Consider the following 18,690-nt stretch of genomic DNA (forward strand, 5'->3'; position numbering starts at 1 on the left):
CACACGTCGTTATTTAAGAGAAAATCCTCAAGTACATTTCCTTTATTATTAGTGTCACTACTACCCAAAAGTCGGTTATGGTCATTCAAATCTCCCATGATAACATAAGGCTTAGGGAGTTGGTCACATAGTGCCTGAAGATCAGACTGTCGGAGAGAGTACGATGGTGGTATACACAAAGAACACAAAGTAAAAACAATATTTAATGTTTCACGTACTGCAACAGCCCGAAGAGGGGTATTGAGAGGAACAGGACTGTGAATGACGCCCTGTCTCACCATAAGAGAGGATCCTCCAGTTGCTTTATCACCTGGGGGAAAAGCAATGGTAAAAATCATACTGTCGTAAATCAAAATTATCTGTTGGTTTATGGAAAGTGTCTTGTAGGCAAAATGCAGATGGTTTGAAATCCTGAATTTATAGTTGAAGAACATTGAAATTGTTCCCAAGTCCTCTACAATTCCATTGGATTAAATTGGGGGAGTAGCTCATAGAGGTTCAATTGGAGAACGGGAGCGAGGGGAATGTCCTCTACGCTGTAATGACAGCGATGGAGTGACCTCCATATCTAGAGGTTCAAAAGAGTTATGAACCTCCAGTGGGATTGTCAATGTTGAAGGCACCTCAATGTGTTTAAGGGCCTTAGATTCTGTTCTTTTGTTGTTTATTTGCTTTTCTGGTAACAGTTACATTTTGTTTCAGTTAATTGCCGTTTGGCACCCTTGATCTACTTTGAGAGTTGAAGAGGAAACTGCTGAAGAGTAAGACAGAGTAGAAGGGGAAGGTGATGACTCCTTCTCTAGTAATTTCTTTGCATCAGCAAATGAAATGTCATTGCTGTACTTGATTTTAAGAATTTTTGTTTGTCTGACAAAAGAGGGGCATGATTTTGAACATTTGATGGTTTCTGTGCACTCAGTGCCATCGTGGTTTTTACTGCAGCGGGTGCAAACTTGTTTGTTGCGACAGGATTTTGCTCGATGTCCGAACTGTTGACATTTAAAACATCGGAGTGGATTGGGGATGTAACCATCCACCCCGATGTTGAAATACCCGGCTTTGATGGAAGAAGGGAGCTTGGTCAGTGCAAACGTAAAAAGGTAGATGTGTGTTTCAATGAATACTTCACCATCCTTCCTAGAGAATCTTTTGACAGATGTAACGCCTTGATTTTTCAGCTCTGCAGCAATTTCATCTTCAGACATATCTGAAAGGCATTTCGCATAGTCGCGAACAATACCTCTACAGGAATTCAGAGTCTTGTGAACTGAGACAACAATCTCAGTATCAGCGAAATGATGTGCCTGGAGCAGATTTAGAGTTTGTTGTCTCCCTACACATTCTACAAGTAATGAACCGGGCTGGAGGCGAGTAACTTTTTTTTACAGTTTCACATATTCCTTCAACATAAAGAGGTTGATTTTGAGGGGTTCATTGACTGAAACATTGAACGTATTGGCCACTGCACGCTGACTACTGCCAGTTACCTGGATACCAATAGCCCGTAAACTCTCCGCGCGTTGCAGACGCTGCATCGCTAGCTAAGGCACAAACAATATTATAATATTAAATCAAGTAAATTTCAACTGTATGATAAGCAGAATTAATAAGATTGACAGAACTTATAGTCAAGAAAGAGATTAATCGGCCATCCTTGAAAGTGTCAAAATCAAGAATGACACCCTACACACCACTGCGGCACCACTCCGTTTTACAGACATAAACGTTCTTGCATAGGTTGTTTGTCGTCAACGTTTATCTTTGTTCTGATACTTGGTATTAACATTTATATTTCATGATCCCCCTACTTGTTTTTAAGAGTATATTTCATCTTCAACCGAAAGAAACCAATATCTAGGAATTTCTTTTTGCAATTGATGAATTCTTATACAACCATAAATTTGGAAAATACTCGTTTCTCTTTGATCAATCAGAGGTATTCAAATCACACAAAAACACCCTTGATTGACGACGGTATCACCGCCGATGCTAAGATCGGAAGAAAATATCTTCTATCGTCATTTTCGGAAGGCATATTTAAATAGTTAGGACCGATGAATCAGAAACCAGGCTTTACAAAATGAAACCTAAACAGCCAATGAAATTGCTGTTCACTTGCGCCAGGCCCCCAGAGTTCAGCTTCCTGACCAGACGATTACAAATCGTCTGCATATAGCATGCTCGGAGACGACGTGTTGTATCACCGTTAACAAACGACACATTCTTGCCAGGCACCAGTGGTGTTAAGAGCATAGCAACTGGAGGAATCGCCGAGAGTCTCGTGTAAATGTTTACAGATGAGTAAATATTCACTCTGCACATTCTGGATCGGCATTGACGTGTTTAGAGGCGTCCTAACGAAGGTCAACGTAAGGCAACGTGACAGATTTTAGGGTGAATGTGTAATGATGTGTGGCGGCTTACTATAACTGACAGGACGCTACTGCATATTATCCATCGAAGCATGACTGGACGGTACTATCTTAATAGCATACTGCCGTTTCCGTGCCATGCTGATCCACGTTTTGTTTGTCAAGACGACAATGCACGTGTCCACAAGGAACGCATCGTAACTGACTACCTCCGGCAGAAAAAAACATCGCCTAGCCATTCATGAGGTCTGACCTTTACTACCGAGAGCACGTCTGTGACATGATCGGGAGACGTGTACGGCAGCGTAAAAGGCCACCCGCTTCATCAGCCGAACGCTGCAAGACGAGTAGACAAGACTCCCCCCAATTGTCAGACCATGCCACGCCATTTAAACGAATGTTTGACCAATCGTGGGATATGACCCATCATTGATGAAGTAATCTCAAACGTTAATTGTTCGACTACACATCCCTGTCGTCTTTCTTTCTTGTTTGTACCTTCCACATACCGCCAACATTTCAGCTGATTGTCACGTTACACCTGATCTTCCATTATTCGTATAGATCACGTCGTTGTATTTCTGTAATCATCTGTATATTTTTGAATATCAATTACATCTCTTTGAGAGTATATAATGGACTCTGACGTCATAATTATTTGCTTCATGTCATAAATCGGTGTTGAAATAAATCCACATTGGCTTTCTCCACTTTCTTTAGGGATGCACGCTTCACGTTGGGTTACGTATGGAATGCTAGAAGGGACAGTTGCGTTGTCGCATTGTCGAATTATCGCACTTACAAAATCAAGCAAAAAGTGTCAAAAATAACCAAAGCGCGACAATGCGACAATGTGACAACATAACATGTTGGTGACATGTCGAATTGTCGCATTGCCGCATTGCCACGTTGTCGCGCTTTACAAAGCGAAGCAAGTTTCTGCATGTTCTCCTTACTATCGGATGTATGATTTAGTTTGATTGGTGGAATGTGAACTGATTCTTAATCCTATAAAGACAAAGAGGGTATTTCATGTGTCGAGTGAAACATGATATTTCACGAAACACTTGGAATATCCTATTTATTATATAATTTTTGTGTAGTTGTCAAATTATTTCAATACAAATGTATAACCTTGAAACATAAATTCTCCCTACCAAACATACGGGAACCGTTCACAGCCCCTTGTATTTGTGACTAGAAAAGTAGTTTCGTGTTTGCAAAATTATTTTAAAAAATAAAAACAAAAGTAATAAAATATATTTACGGTCACGAAAATTCTGTATCATACATCTCGATATGATTATATACAAAATCAACTTTAACAAAATATAATCTTGAAAACTACAAGACCACTGTTGAAAGTGAAAGAATACACGTTGGTCAAGGAACAAAAATGGCGCTTTGCGAAACAAACAGTCTCTATTGATGAGGTAAATGAGAAATTTACAGTTTATGACAATGTTTTCGAGAGAATAACGAACGGCATGAACCGATATTAACTCCATAAATGACCATCTGTCATTAGTTTGCTTTGTCAATGTGGAACTAACGTAAAAAAGACGTCAACAATTTTTGTACAGGCTAGACACTTACGATAAAGGGAGACAATTTAAGGGGATGTAACTCTTTTATTACAATAGTTCCGTCAAAGTGTTATGTTCACTGCAGTAAAATATCAGGTGTTATGTTCAATACAGTGAAATATAATATGTCTTCCAAACTGAAGTATATAATAAAACCTGAGTTAGACCAAATTTGGCCAATGTTAATTATAAAATATAAGCCTTTAGTGTATTCCGTTGTATTTGCATAAGGATATGTAGTAATTAGGTCAACTGTCAATTGATTGGCTATTTTTGAAATGGTTTTAAGCCCTGAAAAAGACGAAATAAAATTGACCTCAGGATTTAAAAGTTGTATCTGTACATATGTGTGTGTGTGCGTGCGTGCGTGCGTGCGTGCGTGCGCATGTGCGTATGTGTGTATGTGCACAGTTGGTCAGTTTGCAGAGTGTGGTGTCAGCCGCAAGAACTCAACGTAGAAACCTTTAGACAATAAATGTATGTAAGTCATACGCCCACACTGTAATGATATGCATATGTTTAGAATGTAAACACATACAAGACAGGTTAAGATCTAAATATGTCCAGGAAATGTGTTCAAATCCTAAACAGAATAACATTTTGTGTGCTCTATCAGAAGTAGTTTAGTGTCGAAACACATGAACTGAACTGTCTTCTCACCATTTGAGGTAACAAAAGACCACTGGAGTTAACCATTTCTGCACATACGTATATTAATCTAGTTTCTACCTTTGCGCTCCACTAATTGAAAAGGGCGACAACGCGACATTGTCAATTTTTTTACACATTTGTGATGGGTCGACAATGCGAGAATGCGACATATTTTGACCTTGAAAACTGTTGCATTGTCGCCCTTTGGTAGAATAAAACATTTTATTCAAAACACGACAACGTGACCACACGACAAATGGATAAAATGATGCGTTGCCGTATTGTAGCATTGTCGCGCTTTGGTTAATTTTTTACGCTTTTTGCTTGTTTTTGTGAGGGCGACAATGGCCCTTTTAGGATTCCATACTTACGAAATTGCTGTGCTACACATTTTTAATGACTGTAATATAACATCGAACTCAACCAACATCACGGAGTTCGCGTTTATTTTTGTAACGGCAGAATGCAGATAAACATATTGTGTTTTCAATGTAAAGCTAGATTAACTGTAGATTAACCGCACAACATTTAACATTTGCAACCGGACACTGCGCGTTCGGGTCCATATTCAACATCTACAATCTACATTTTGAACAGTATGTTTATCTCCAAAATATTTTTTTACAATTTACGAATTCATTCTTCATCGACAAATTAGCAAATATATTTGTTTGCATCATTTTGTATAAAGAAAATGCGGAGAACAGTACACCGGGATGAATCAAGCCAGGTCGCGGAATGGGAGAGATAACAAGAAGAAATAATACTATAGTTGATCTTGGTTAAGAGACTTCCACTATTGTAACATATTGGAGAAGGGGGCAATAAGCATATTCATTCCCAACTCACATAATTTAGAAAATTAAGCTTACGATACAAGAGGTGAGACAATTATATCTGTCTATCAAAAGCCGAAATGCGTGCCGGTAATATACATACATTTAACATCAATATATTTCTGCCTATTTTCATCATATTTAACCAAAATTGTATGAGTCGTCTATATATATACCTCAGAATATTATGTACGAACACTGGTTCGTTTTGAAATATTAAAGTGACCATATGACTAAGAGACAGGGACAATGTTTTCGATATATACATTCGTATTCTACACACTCCTATAAATTGTAAGTTTGCAGTATTTGGTCAACCGTAAATAGCATTCTGTCATATGGTTATGAAATACGGGTTTGGAAAATCAATAAACTAAGGTTACCTTTCTATTAGTAAACATTTCGCATTCATTTATCCATGCTATGCAATTTATCCTATACACATATTCAAGATGGATTTTAGAAAAACAATGTAAACAACATGCCACTTTTGCACGAAATTGGTTTGTCAGCACAATATCTGTTCTCATGGGTTGTAAACGTTTTTGACTTGAGTCACTTCCGGGTTCTTTACCACATTCCATTCATCTGACATCAATACTCAACAACAGGAAGCCAGGGCCAATGGTATTAAAGAAAATTATAATGCATGCAATACACTAATTGAAGATGCAGCAAGTGGTAATAGCGCGTCAAAGTTGGTTGAATACATGTAGGAATAACATTAGAACACAAGGCGAATCGATAATATGAATAACATATCTGTAATTTTTATGTTCGCAGAACTTGCAAAACTCAAGTTAGTAACCTGTGTGTCCACGACAAGCCATATTGGCCCGACAACGTCTGGTAAAAAACTGAATTGTGTTGTTTGTGATTTGTTAGTCCTCAGTCAACACGTCATCAAGCTCAACCAACGCTGTCTGGTGCCTCAAAACGGATTGGTAAGTAACCTGGTTTGTCCAAATGCTGAATACCTTCTGGAGATAATCATGATCAGTGACTATGTGATTATTCGTATGTTACTGAAGATCATATCCTTGTGCGCCACATGTAGTCTGACAATAAAGGAAAGGATATCATCCCGAAATCTAACATCAATTAGACTTCCATTACGAAAGACATACAGATCTCTAGCACCCATCGACCAGGTCTGCTAGGTACCGTCTTCGACGTCCACACTGAACATCCATCTATCGCTGAAAAGAATAGGCCATATCTGATTCAGTCCCATGGTGGCGTGAATCTAAAACTAAAACGTCCTACATGTACAGGATGGTGTGTTGTCCCAAAACGACATACGGGTAGGGTACCCTACAGGCCTTTACATTGGATGCAAGGAACCTGTTTGTGAGTGAGTAAGTGAGTGAGTTGGGTTTTACGCCGCTTTTAACAGTATTCCAGTTATATCACGGCGTGTCAGCTTAATGTGATGCAGGTCTCAGACGTTTACCACTTCGGTGAAACCCACGAGCACAGGTATGGTGCTGAAAAACCTAGAAACATAATTGGGGCGAAATGGGATTCGAACCCACAATCATAGGTTTCTGGCGTGCCCAAAGGGACGCAACTCTGCACAGCGAATCGCGGCGCCTTAGACGACTGGGCCACCCGTGCCCCCTAACCTGTTTGTGTATACATACATATCTTCAGGCACTTTGCTGATGAATGTCGTTCCGTTTGGCAAGTGTGGTGATTTGACCACCCTTCTGGGTTGCTTTCCGAGAATAAACATCTTCTCACACTGTTGCTAACACTTAGTTGTCAGACCCTTTCACATTTTGATAACATTTACCCAGATTACCTCTGTAATTACTCACTGTCATGTCATGCTCTGGCATCATCCAAAGCTGCACAAGGGTGGCGAAAGGCAGAATGGTTGGAGATTCGTTTTGTCATTACATAGTTTACCTGTTTCTTCATCACCGTTTCATCTAACCATAAACATATTATAATAATATATGATATATAAACTATTGTTCAAAGTGTCCTAAAACCCAACTCACTCACTCACATCACTGATGTAATATTCTCAAACTGATACCGCATCATATATCTTTACATGGATGGCAACACGTTTTTATGTCATTTGGTTCTCGTCTATATTGCTTAACAGCACTAGGAAAATATAGGATTATCGATGTTTCGGTGTTAATGAAAAGAACATCTGTGTCACAACGTTGGTACAAGCGCATCATTCCGACTAGTCGTGTTGTTACATGTTAAGGGTACTGGATACTGCAGAGTCTTATGAGTGTTGCCTGTAACCTTAACGGTGCTTCTCGGAAATTGCATGCATTCTATGAGGAATAAAAAAATGTATTTATTAACATGCCTACCGGGTACCTTGCGGCAACAGCGGATAAATACTTTTTAAAGTTTTGGAAGAGGTGATGTACATGTAGATAACATCCGTCAAAAAGGCAATGATTTCTCAGGAAGATGAACATTTTTCAATGTATGTAAAAAATCCTGAGCGGAAGCAGGTAAACTGGGTATCGGCACGATCGTCACGACAGTTGAATTGAGCAGCGCGTCAAACATTAGGAAACAGTTTTAATTAACCCAAGTGAGGGGAATCCCCTGAGAGGCGGATTTGGTCTTTTGAGGGACGGTTTCGCCTGTCGTTTTTTGTCGCGTATTTTACACTTTTTCCGTTTTTCAAATTTAATTTTGGTCATGCATTTGTGATGGCGTATGCCCTAAAATAGAAAAAATCTACAAAGCGCATTGTATGTACAGTCAAAGAAAATACAATTTGTAAAGTTCCGTTTCAATCACAAACAGACATATTTGAATACTGGTTAAAAAAAACAATGAAACAGGTTAAATTTGAAACGATGTGATAAATTATTTAAATGCTCTTAAACCCTAGCCAAAACTGTTATCCATATTTGCTTTATTTAAATTATAATTTCTCTAACAGCCTCAAAATGTTGGTCGTACGGAATTCAAGATGACTGTGTTAGAGTGCAATGAGATGTGAACGTCGTTGCGTTAGGGAGAAATTCTATGTACGCCTGTGCAATCAAATGATGTTTGCAGCCATCGTTTCAGCATATCCGCTCTCTGTGTGTTCACTGACAGCCATACCACCACCAGTTATATCGCCAAAAGCAATAGTTCATGTAAACACAGCAAGCCTCAGTAAGCGAGTGGAGTTAAAATTTAACGTCACATCGGCAATACGTATTTCAACCATATCGTGACGAGATAAAGTTAAACATTGACAACAATATTTCGACTGTATAAAATCTGTCGCCGAAGGACAATACAATAACTAACCCTTTCACAGAATTTAGTTAAAACTAGTTGGAGAACATGTAAAATAATATACTATCATTCAACATCGCAATATAAAAGCGGGATATAAATTGTCAGCAACCATGTTAGGGACTATGGGGTCTTACAATACTTATGCTACCTGCACGGTTACCCAGCAGAATTTACACCATCGCGTCAGGTGCTGGCGATGAAATGTAATTTTAGTCATTTGCAAATTTACTTCGATTAAAAACTATGGTAGGAATAACATACCTTGAAAGACAATAATGTTAATGTACTTCAAACCCCCACCCACCCACCAAAAAAGGACACTGATACGAACAATCTCAGTTAATAATTATATATTTATGAAATATATCAACAACTATGTATATCAAAATTCATCAATAAGTTAAATTTCTTTAAACAAACACATAACGAGAGCTGATATGGTTAAAAAGATCCTCTATTGATGAAACTTTCAAATAGTTATCACTTGTGATGGGAAAATAATGGGGGATCCACGCCTTTCAATATATATTCATATGCTGTGGCATATACGACATCGTCTTGAAATGACCTCTTCAAATCTGGACTTTCAACCCAAGTTGGTTTTATCACATTTGGTTGCATGTTGTGCAATTTGTTAACGTATTTTGGTGTCCCACTTCTTTTGCTTTAGTTTCTGATTTCTTTAGTTGTGTTAAATCTACCTCCGAAATTTCTTTTATTCTGCGGCCAGGGACGGGTGGGGGATAAGTGGTTGTTTCTTATGATCATCATACAGTGGATTAAAAAGGCAGTCATAAGCTGGATTTGTGATGTATTGTAATGATAGTTTTATGTGACGTTGTTTGAGGGGTGGCTCAGCAGCCTCCAGGCTATTGATAGGAGATATTCTGAATGCACCAAGGCAACTCCTCAGGCTTTGGTGATGAACGAAATCCAATATTTATAAATTACTTTTACAGGCTACACCATAAACAGAGGGACCATAATCCAGTTTAGAGCGGGTCAGTGTTTTGTATAGCTGAAGGAGGGTTTTCGGATTTCTTCCCAACTTCTAATTGGAGAGAACTGTTAATAAATCAAGGGCCTTCAGACATTTATTTAAAAATAGTGTGGGGCAGGAAGGTCAAATGCTGATAAAACTATAAAATGGGTGTTATGTAATATTAGTTCTTTGTCTTTGTGAGGTTACTATTTTCTACAAAAGTGAATAAAGTTCTTTATAGATTTTGAGAGTTTAAATCTATTTTGTAAAGACAATCTATTGATCTTATTTAAACATAGCTGCAGCTGCCTTTCAAAGATATTCATGTTTTTGCCACGACAAGAAATATTAAAATCATCCACAAAAAGCGACCCATCAATCGAATCATTTTAAACTTTTGATAAACTGTTAATCTCAATGCTAAACAATGCTAAAGACAAGATACTGCCTTGTGGGACACCCTGATCCTGATTAATATAATCAGACAGGGTAGAACCCACGTGGACTTGAAATTGCCTGTCAGTTAAATACATGGATATAAAAGGCAGTCAAACAGATTCGCAATCTAAAGTCATGTAAATCGTTTAAAATACCATGTTTACTCGCCGTGTCATAAGATCGAAAAAGATAGACATTGCATGTTGTTTATTTCTTAGGACATGTTTAACAAATGATTTTACGAAAAGCACATTGTATATTAGTTTCTTTGTTTGTTTGTTGTTGTTTAACTCTGCACTCCAGCAATATTCCAACTATAATAAGGCGGTCTGTAAATAATCGAGTCTGGGCCAGACAGTCCAGGGATTGACATCATGAGCATCGATCAACGTATTTGGCATACGATGACATGCATCAACCAAGTCTCACTGCCCGATCCAGTAAGTCGTCTACGACAAGCATTGTTGGTTTCTAACTACCAAACTAGCCGATTATTTATCATGCGTTCCATGGTTTTGCGAACGCAGCTTATCGATATTGGTCGGTAATTTATAGCTGCCAACGCAGCTTGTAAATGATATTAGTCGGTGAATTTATAGGAGCAGTATGATCTATCCCGGGTTTGGGTATTTGGACAGCTGTTGCATCACGCCATGAATGAGGAAATATCCCTGACGTACACATTTCTTAAACAATATTCAGTATAGTATTTCTTTAGACGATTCTGGCAAGGTGTTCATAATGTTTGGTGTCAGCTCCTGTAGCAGTGTCTTGAGCTCGTCCAAGGGCAGTATGAAGCTCATGAATAGAAAATAATTCATTGTAATCTTCCCCATCATCTGAAATAAATATCAATATTTCCTTGGTGCTTTTGGATACTTTTGTAATTGATGTTCATAGGTAGATGAGGCAGAACGTTTAGCCAAAGTTTCACAAAGTTTATAAGCAATACCTAATTTTTAAAATGGTAAATGGTATATTTAGTGCCTTTAGTTAGTTACCCCTGATTTCTGGGGTCATGTTCCAAACCTTCGTGAATTTAAACATTTATCGACTCGTGTTGATATACTTATATTAGGTGAGATTCTCAGTCATTGTTATTCAATTGATTGTTCATTGTCATTATCTTCATTGTGGCGGTGAAAGCATAAAACCGGGATTCGATTCCCAGCAGATCGCAAAATGTGAAGCTCATGTTCAGTGTCCTCTGTTGTGGTATGGATGTAAACTAACGAAAAACAGAGCAATATGTATTCACTCGTTGATTCACCAGAAATTGATTAAATCCTGTCATCCTGCTGTAACCAAATAGACCCTTGCGTAGAAGTTTTGTTGTCAACCACATTAATACATGCCCACAAGTTGTTCACATAACCTCCGGCTTGATATGTCAAATTTACATTAAGCAGTTGTATGAGTCTGTTAATATTGCAAAGGTTTCTGATATCGAGACAATTCGGGATATTAGAAATACACGTCACGATAACAAACATCGCTTGAATACGCATGCGTCAACATTTGGAAAGACAAGTGATGAGGTCAACTGTCGGAGTTTTAGCTGAAAACAATTGTAAGTCGGACTCATTCACTGCTGGACGCACAACATAACAGAAGGTAGATAATGAAAGGGATTTCTGAGAACATGACTAAGAATCCAATCGTTTTACAGAAAGTTCGCATGGTTGGTGACTCAAGCAAGGCTGCATGTTCCTCAGAGACAGATGAAATTCCAAATGATGTCGGTAGTGACATTTGTGATCATGACGAACCAGCTCAGTCACCTGTGTCGGGCAACGAGACTCGCAATGTCGTAATCCTATCGGTATCCTTTCTATGCCTGCTTTCGTCCTTTAGGTCTATACTTAACCTACAGGGAAGCCTCAACGACGAGGGGGGACTTGGTGTGTTCTCTCTCAGCTGCTTATTCGCGTCATCGATTGTATCCTGTATCCTCAGTCCTATGATTATAACAATTTGTGGAGCGAAATCAGTGCTGATAGTTGCCTTCATTACGCATCTCATCTACACGGCTGCAAACTTCTACCCCCGTTTTGCGACACTGTTTCCGAGCACACTTCTAGTTGGGGCATTAGCAGGACCGTTCTGGGCATCTCAAGGTATTTACATGACAACGTGCGCCTTCTCTTTCTCTCAACGGACTGGAGTACATGTTTATGTAACTCTTAGCAGACTGAATGGTATATATTATACCCTAGTGAATTTATCCAGTATTGTTGGAAACCTTATATCATCGACAGTGTTATATCAAGGCCAATACAATGTTTCAGTGATCAACGAAACCATGTACTGTGGAACCAATGATTGCCCGCGGGATGAAACTGAGGACCTCATTGCAGATCCTGATCACACTACTGTGTATATATTATTCAGTATCTTTCTTGGACTAGAAATTATTGGATTGTGTATACTTGCGATATGTCTATCCCCGATTCCAAGACACGCTGTAGTTTCCAAAGCTTCTATCAAAGAATCGCTTCTGTCCTGGTTCATAGTCCTGATAAAAACTGACATGAAATACCTCGTCCCGCTACAATGCTACTTTGCAATCGCCGAGGAAATATGTTTTACCGAATTTACAAAGTCCTTTGTCAGTTGTCCAATCGGAATTCAAAACGTTGGCTATGTAATGGCCGCTTTCGGTGGCGGCTCATCCGTTACAAGCCTCCTTTTCAGTCGATTGGCTCAATATACTAAACGTTATGTCATTTTCACAACTGCCGCCATTTTACAAATGACGTTAATCGTTTGTATGTACAACTGGATTCCAACACAAAACGACCATCTTTACATTTACCTTGTAGCAACTTTTTGGGGTGTTTGTGAGGGTTTATGGAAAGCTCAAAATTCAGCTATGTTAGGTGAACATTTTCCCAACAACGTTAGGGCAGTCTTTTCAGTGAAAGAATGTTTTAAATCAATAATTTTAACAATCACATTTATTTACAGTAGTCTAATGTGTGTGTATAGCAAGCTTATCATCGCCATGGTGTTCCTTGCTACATCTATGATGTTATACTATTTTGTAGAAAATAGATTCGTACAAAGGCAGAAACGTCAACACAGCTGGAGAACAAAAACAGAATCAAATCATGGCATAACGTTCACGACTACCACTGCTTGGAGTGAGATGAAATAGGTGTAATTGTTCCAGGTGGCGCGATTGGGAAAATTAGGCGTACAGATCTTTTAGAATATACTGAGCCAAATTAAAAACTTCACAATCCTAAAATTTTAACATTTTGACCAGTTATCATTGTGGACCTTTATTGTGTATTTAAACAGTAATGGCCACGTATAGTCTTCAGATAACACCCGTTTTATATTTTTTGTGCAGGTGAATCGATCAAAATCATGTGCACAGCACTTTAGTGGCAAAAGTGTTTTTGAACGTGCAACTGGTCACGTAGCCATAATACCGCACGTGTTTTCAGCCATACTTGTTAGCAGTCATTAAAAAAACAAAAACACAAGAAAACAAAAGTCTTTACGCCATTTGTCATGCCACGCCTTTCAAATGTGCAACGTGAACGTGCCATCGGCATGTTGCAGACGGGAACGTCCGTAGCTGAAGTCGCAAGGACGATGGGTTGTAGTCGACGGACTGTTTATGATTTACAGACGCGTCTACAGCAAACGGGTACCACCGCTGATCGCCCTCGGCCAGGTCTACCACGTGTGACGTCACATGCAGAGGATCGTCAGATTGTCTTACGTCACCTCCGTAACCGATTTTTGACGGCTACATCAACCAGAAATGAACTGTTTAGGGGTAGACTGAGTGCGCAAACTGTTCGAAACCGTCTGAGAACTGCTCACCTTCAAGCACGACGGCCATACTGCGGACCGATTCTGACTCAATTACACAGGCGTCAACGTCAATTGTGGGCACAGCGACACTTACGATTGATTCAGAGGAATTAGAATCCCGATTTAATCTTCGATTTGCTGATGATAGGGCGAGGGTGTGGAGGTGCCGTCATGAACGTTACGCCCAGTGTTGTGTACATGAAGTTGACAGATTTCGAGGCGGAAGTGTCATGGTGTGGGGTGTTTTCTGTGGCAATGCACGTTCCAGGCTTTTTGTCATCGGTGGCAACCTCAACGCTGCTGCTTACCGCGAACAGGTACTGGCACCAGAACTTCTGCCTTTTATGGCAGCACATGGACCCGGTTTGATCTTCCAACACGACAATGCCAGACCCCACACAGCAATTTTGACAAGGAATTTCCTTCAGAATGCGGGAGTCATGGTCATGGACTGGCCGTCAAGGCCTCCCGACCTCAATCCCATCGAACACGTCTGGGATGCTCTTGGCAGAAGACTGCGCACTCTCCAGAACCAACCGCAGAATTTGCAAGATCTTGGCACCATTTTGCAGCAACAATGGCGTCGTCTTCCCAATCATGTGTTCACAAGCATCACAAGGTCCATGTGGAGGCGTTGTGTGGCAGTTGTCAACGCACATGGTGGCCATACACGCTACTGAACTTGTTATGCCATCAGATTCTCGTGCTTGGGACTTATGATTTAAACTGTTGATGTTATTACCGAATACAGTAGGTGCTTGGAACAAATTATGGTTACCACCGTTAATTAAAATCCTTCTTTGGACATTAATGATTAAGAATTACCTTCTCTGATACATTTGTCCGTTCTATATCATATATGGGATTACTTTTAATTTGACTCAGTATAGTATGTTCGTCTGTATATCAAACGCTGAAATGTGTCTAATAGCCTAATGTACCGTTTCATATCGGAGCTTATTCGATTCGATGTGTATCCCTGAATTAAAATATAATATCATATTAACTTATCCTATTTATACAACGTGGCAGCCGTTTATGTGCTTGTGTAAGGTGTTCAATTGTCTACTGAATTACAGGTATGACTCTGGATCAGAATCGGATAAACATCAATACACTGCATATTATTAATACGTACGGCATGACAGTTACAACATGAACAATACCATGGACATATCACGGGTACAATAACTAATAGCAGGCATGATGAAATCAATAATAAGTATTCTATTTACAACCTTATTTTTATATTTTTAATCTTTAACCTTAAGAAACAAATATCTAAGAATTTTATTTTGAAATCGTTAAATTCTTATTCTGACATGACATCTCCTTTCTTTTTGGATACCTCTGATTGACGGCCCCATCACTGCAGAAGCAGAGATTTATTGAAAATTACTCATATCTCAGTCATTGTCGGTAGACACTACTGGATACGTAGACGTACATCGAGAGCGTATTGCAAGTTTTAGGCATCACAGAGAGCTTGAAATTTAGTGTTTTTCTACTCTCTCCAGAAAGAAATAGTGGATCATGATCTGTAAATGTCATGATCGGTCGTCAGAAGAAAGATAAGCTTTGAAAACTGACTGCCACCAAAACTCAACGCTCCAATACAACTGAAACATTGCATGTGTACCATTCTATTCCTCTGTGCACGTGGGAAGGGGGTCATTCTTGACTTTGACACTTCAATGAAAGGTCGTCAAATCGTTCTGAGCCATTAGTTTTGTTGATTTTCATTACCCACAGTAACACGTAAATTCTCTACTTCATGAGATATTTGTGATCAATTGGCAATGCGCCGCCTACAGAGTGATGAACGCCTAAGGGCTATTGGCATGCTCCAAACTATAAGAACACATCGGGAGATCACCAAAAGGTTCAATGTGTGAATCTGTGATTTGCAGACTTTGAAACAGATTTCTGTAGACACAAAATGTAAATGATCGGCCCCGCTCAGGGCACCTTGGGTCAACAACACAGTCCTGGATAGATTTACCAGGAATTATGAAATCGAGCCCAAACAGCCAATCAAATATATTTTCACTTGCGCCAGGGCACTGAAATTCAAACCACTGACCAGACGATTAGAAATCGTCTGTATGCAGCTACTATGTATGTTAGGTTTTTGGATAGGCGTGGACGTCTCCGTGCGGCGTTCTTACGTACGTCGTGCGAATGTCAACGTAAGGCAACATGACAGATTTTTTGATGGTTCTATAATGATGTGTGGCGTGATAATTGACAGAACGCCACTGCATATTCATGGAAGGATGAGTGGACAGTACTACCGAGACAAACATACTGCCGTTTCCGTGCCATGCTTGTCCACGTTTGTCTTTCAAGATGTCAGTGCACGTGCACATCCTGCACGTATCGTAACTGACTACCTGCAGCAGCGAAACATCACCAATATACGATGGTCAGTCAAGAGTCCTGACCTTTCCACTCAGCCAATCCCCCCCACACACACACCCCACCCCCACCCCCTAGGCCTACGTGCATGTCTTTGACACGATGGGCATACATGTACGTCAAACTCAAAAGGCTAGCCGCAAGGTTGTTTTTTTTTAATTTCATAATCTCCTTACAGAATGTAATAACAGGTCATTTAAATAATTATATTCAATGTATATTTAAAATATTCTAAGTACTTAGATTAGTCTATGTTTTGGACCCTGACGTCATATATTTTGCGTCATGTCATCATAGCAGTGTAGAACTAAATCTTAAATGGTTTTCTTTTTACTTTCTTTAGGGATGCCAACTTCAAGCTGGCTTACGAAGTTGCTGTGATTAAAAGGAGACAAGGTTAACAATCTCATTATCTGTTGCATGTGATCATGCTAAATATAACCATTCATTGTGCTAATGAAATGATAAATTGAGAAGAAGTGGAAAGCATGCATATTTTAATTCAAGATTTGCTAGAAATGAGTAAACCAAGTTTTATTGGAGGGATTAATTACATTGAGAAGAAACAAAGATCCTGAAAAGATTTAGTAATCGTATTACATATGTAAGGAATGTCAAATAAATCGACATTTTTTATTTAATTTATTTATATTCACTATTAGTCCCAACAGCATACACATCTTTAGCCGTATCCTAAACTATTTAGATGAGTGAGTGAGTGAGTGAGTAAATGTTGCGTTAAGCCGCATCAGCAATATTCCAGCTACATGTATTCGCGGCTAGAAAAACAAAATCAATTTCCTTTAGTAAACATTATTTAAAATTGATGACGACGATCACTAAAACTTCAGTCCATTATCACAGTAAACAGTATAAACTGACATTCAAAATTTAAAATCTATATCTTTTCATACACTTTATTTTCTTTCAAATAGGCTAAAACTATGTGGTTAGAAACGGTATTGAAAAGTTCAAAAATAGTTTGAACTGTGTAAAAACGTTGACGAGTGAGTGAGTGAGTCTGGTTTAACGCCGCTTTTAACATTATTCCAGTCATATCACGGCGTTTCTCCAAGTCAAAAAAGATGGATGCAACATGTTGTTTATTAATAAAACTATTGCGGACAAATGATTCCAATCTCGTGAGATGATCAAGAGTGCTCCTTTGATGTCTAAAACCAGACTGAATATCCGTTATCAGATTATCAGATTCTAGATACCATACAAGGCGTAGTTTTGCAGACACAGCTAGTTAATGCTATTGGACGATAATTAGAAGGATTTGTGTGATCCTTACCTGGCTTGGGAATAGGAACGATAATAGCTTCGTGCCAGGAAGGAGGAAACTTACCCGTTTCCCAAATATTGTTAAATATATATAACAGGGCTAAAAGAGAAGATTCTGCAAGATGCTTCAATAGCTGATAATGAATATCATCTGGCCCTGATGCTGTATCATGAATCTTGTTCAAAGCCTCACTTAATTCGTTCAAGGAAAAAGGTTCATTATAATCTTCGGCATTATCAGAGTGAAAATTCATAGTTTTCTTTTCCTGCAAATATTGAAACTTTTGAAATTGAGGATCATAGTTGGCAGATGATGAATTGATGTTCATCGTTTCCGCCAGCTCATATTTTTTTTAGATGTTAATGTAACGTTATTATGTTCGAGATGTTGAATACTGCTTGGGGATCCTTTACCTTTGATTCTCCTGATCATATTCCAAACTTTATTGAGGGGAGTACGAGTATTTATTTTGGAAACAAACCTTGTCCAAACTTTTTCGTTTAGTGTCCTTGATGGTTCGACGTGCTTTTGCTCTTAGTATCCGTAGCTGTGATAAATTGTCATGAGTAGGGTGTTTGTTAAATAATCTTTCTAAAGTTTTCCTAGCATTCCTGGCTTTTCTACAATCATCAGTGTACCATGGATTATGTACGCGTGGGTTTGTAGAGTTTTGGGGTATCAATTATTCCTTCTGTAAATGATTTATTGGGTCAGTAACATCAATATAAACATCCGAATTTATGTTAGCTTTAAACAAAATATCAAATGTATTCCAATCAGCTTTGTTAAATGGTAGAAGGTGTATCTGCCAGGGGAGTTAGAGTTTCAAGAATAGTAGGGGAAATGAACACTATCACATAAATCATCATGAACTGACCATGAAAACTCGTTCAGAAGAGAAGGATCTGATATAGATAAGTCTATAGCAGAGTATGAACCAGTTGCTGGATGTAGATTTGTATCGCTACCATAATTAAACAAACATAAATTAAAGAAGCCAGTCATCCAACATTTT

The sequence above is a fragment of the Haliotis cracherodii genome, unplaced genomic scaffold, assembly GCF_022045235.1.
Source record: "Haliotis cracherodii isolate W230 unplaced genomic scaffold, xgHalCrac1.p SCAF_11, whole genome shotgun sequence".
In the NCBI taxonomy this organism is placed as follows: domain Eukaryota; kingdom Metazoa; phylum Mollusca; class Gastropoda; order Lepetellida; family Haliotidae; genus Haliotis; species Haliotis cracherodii.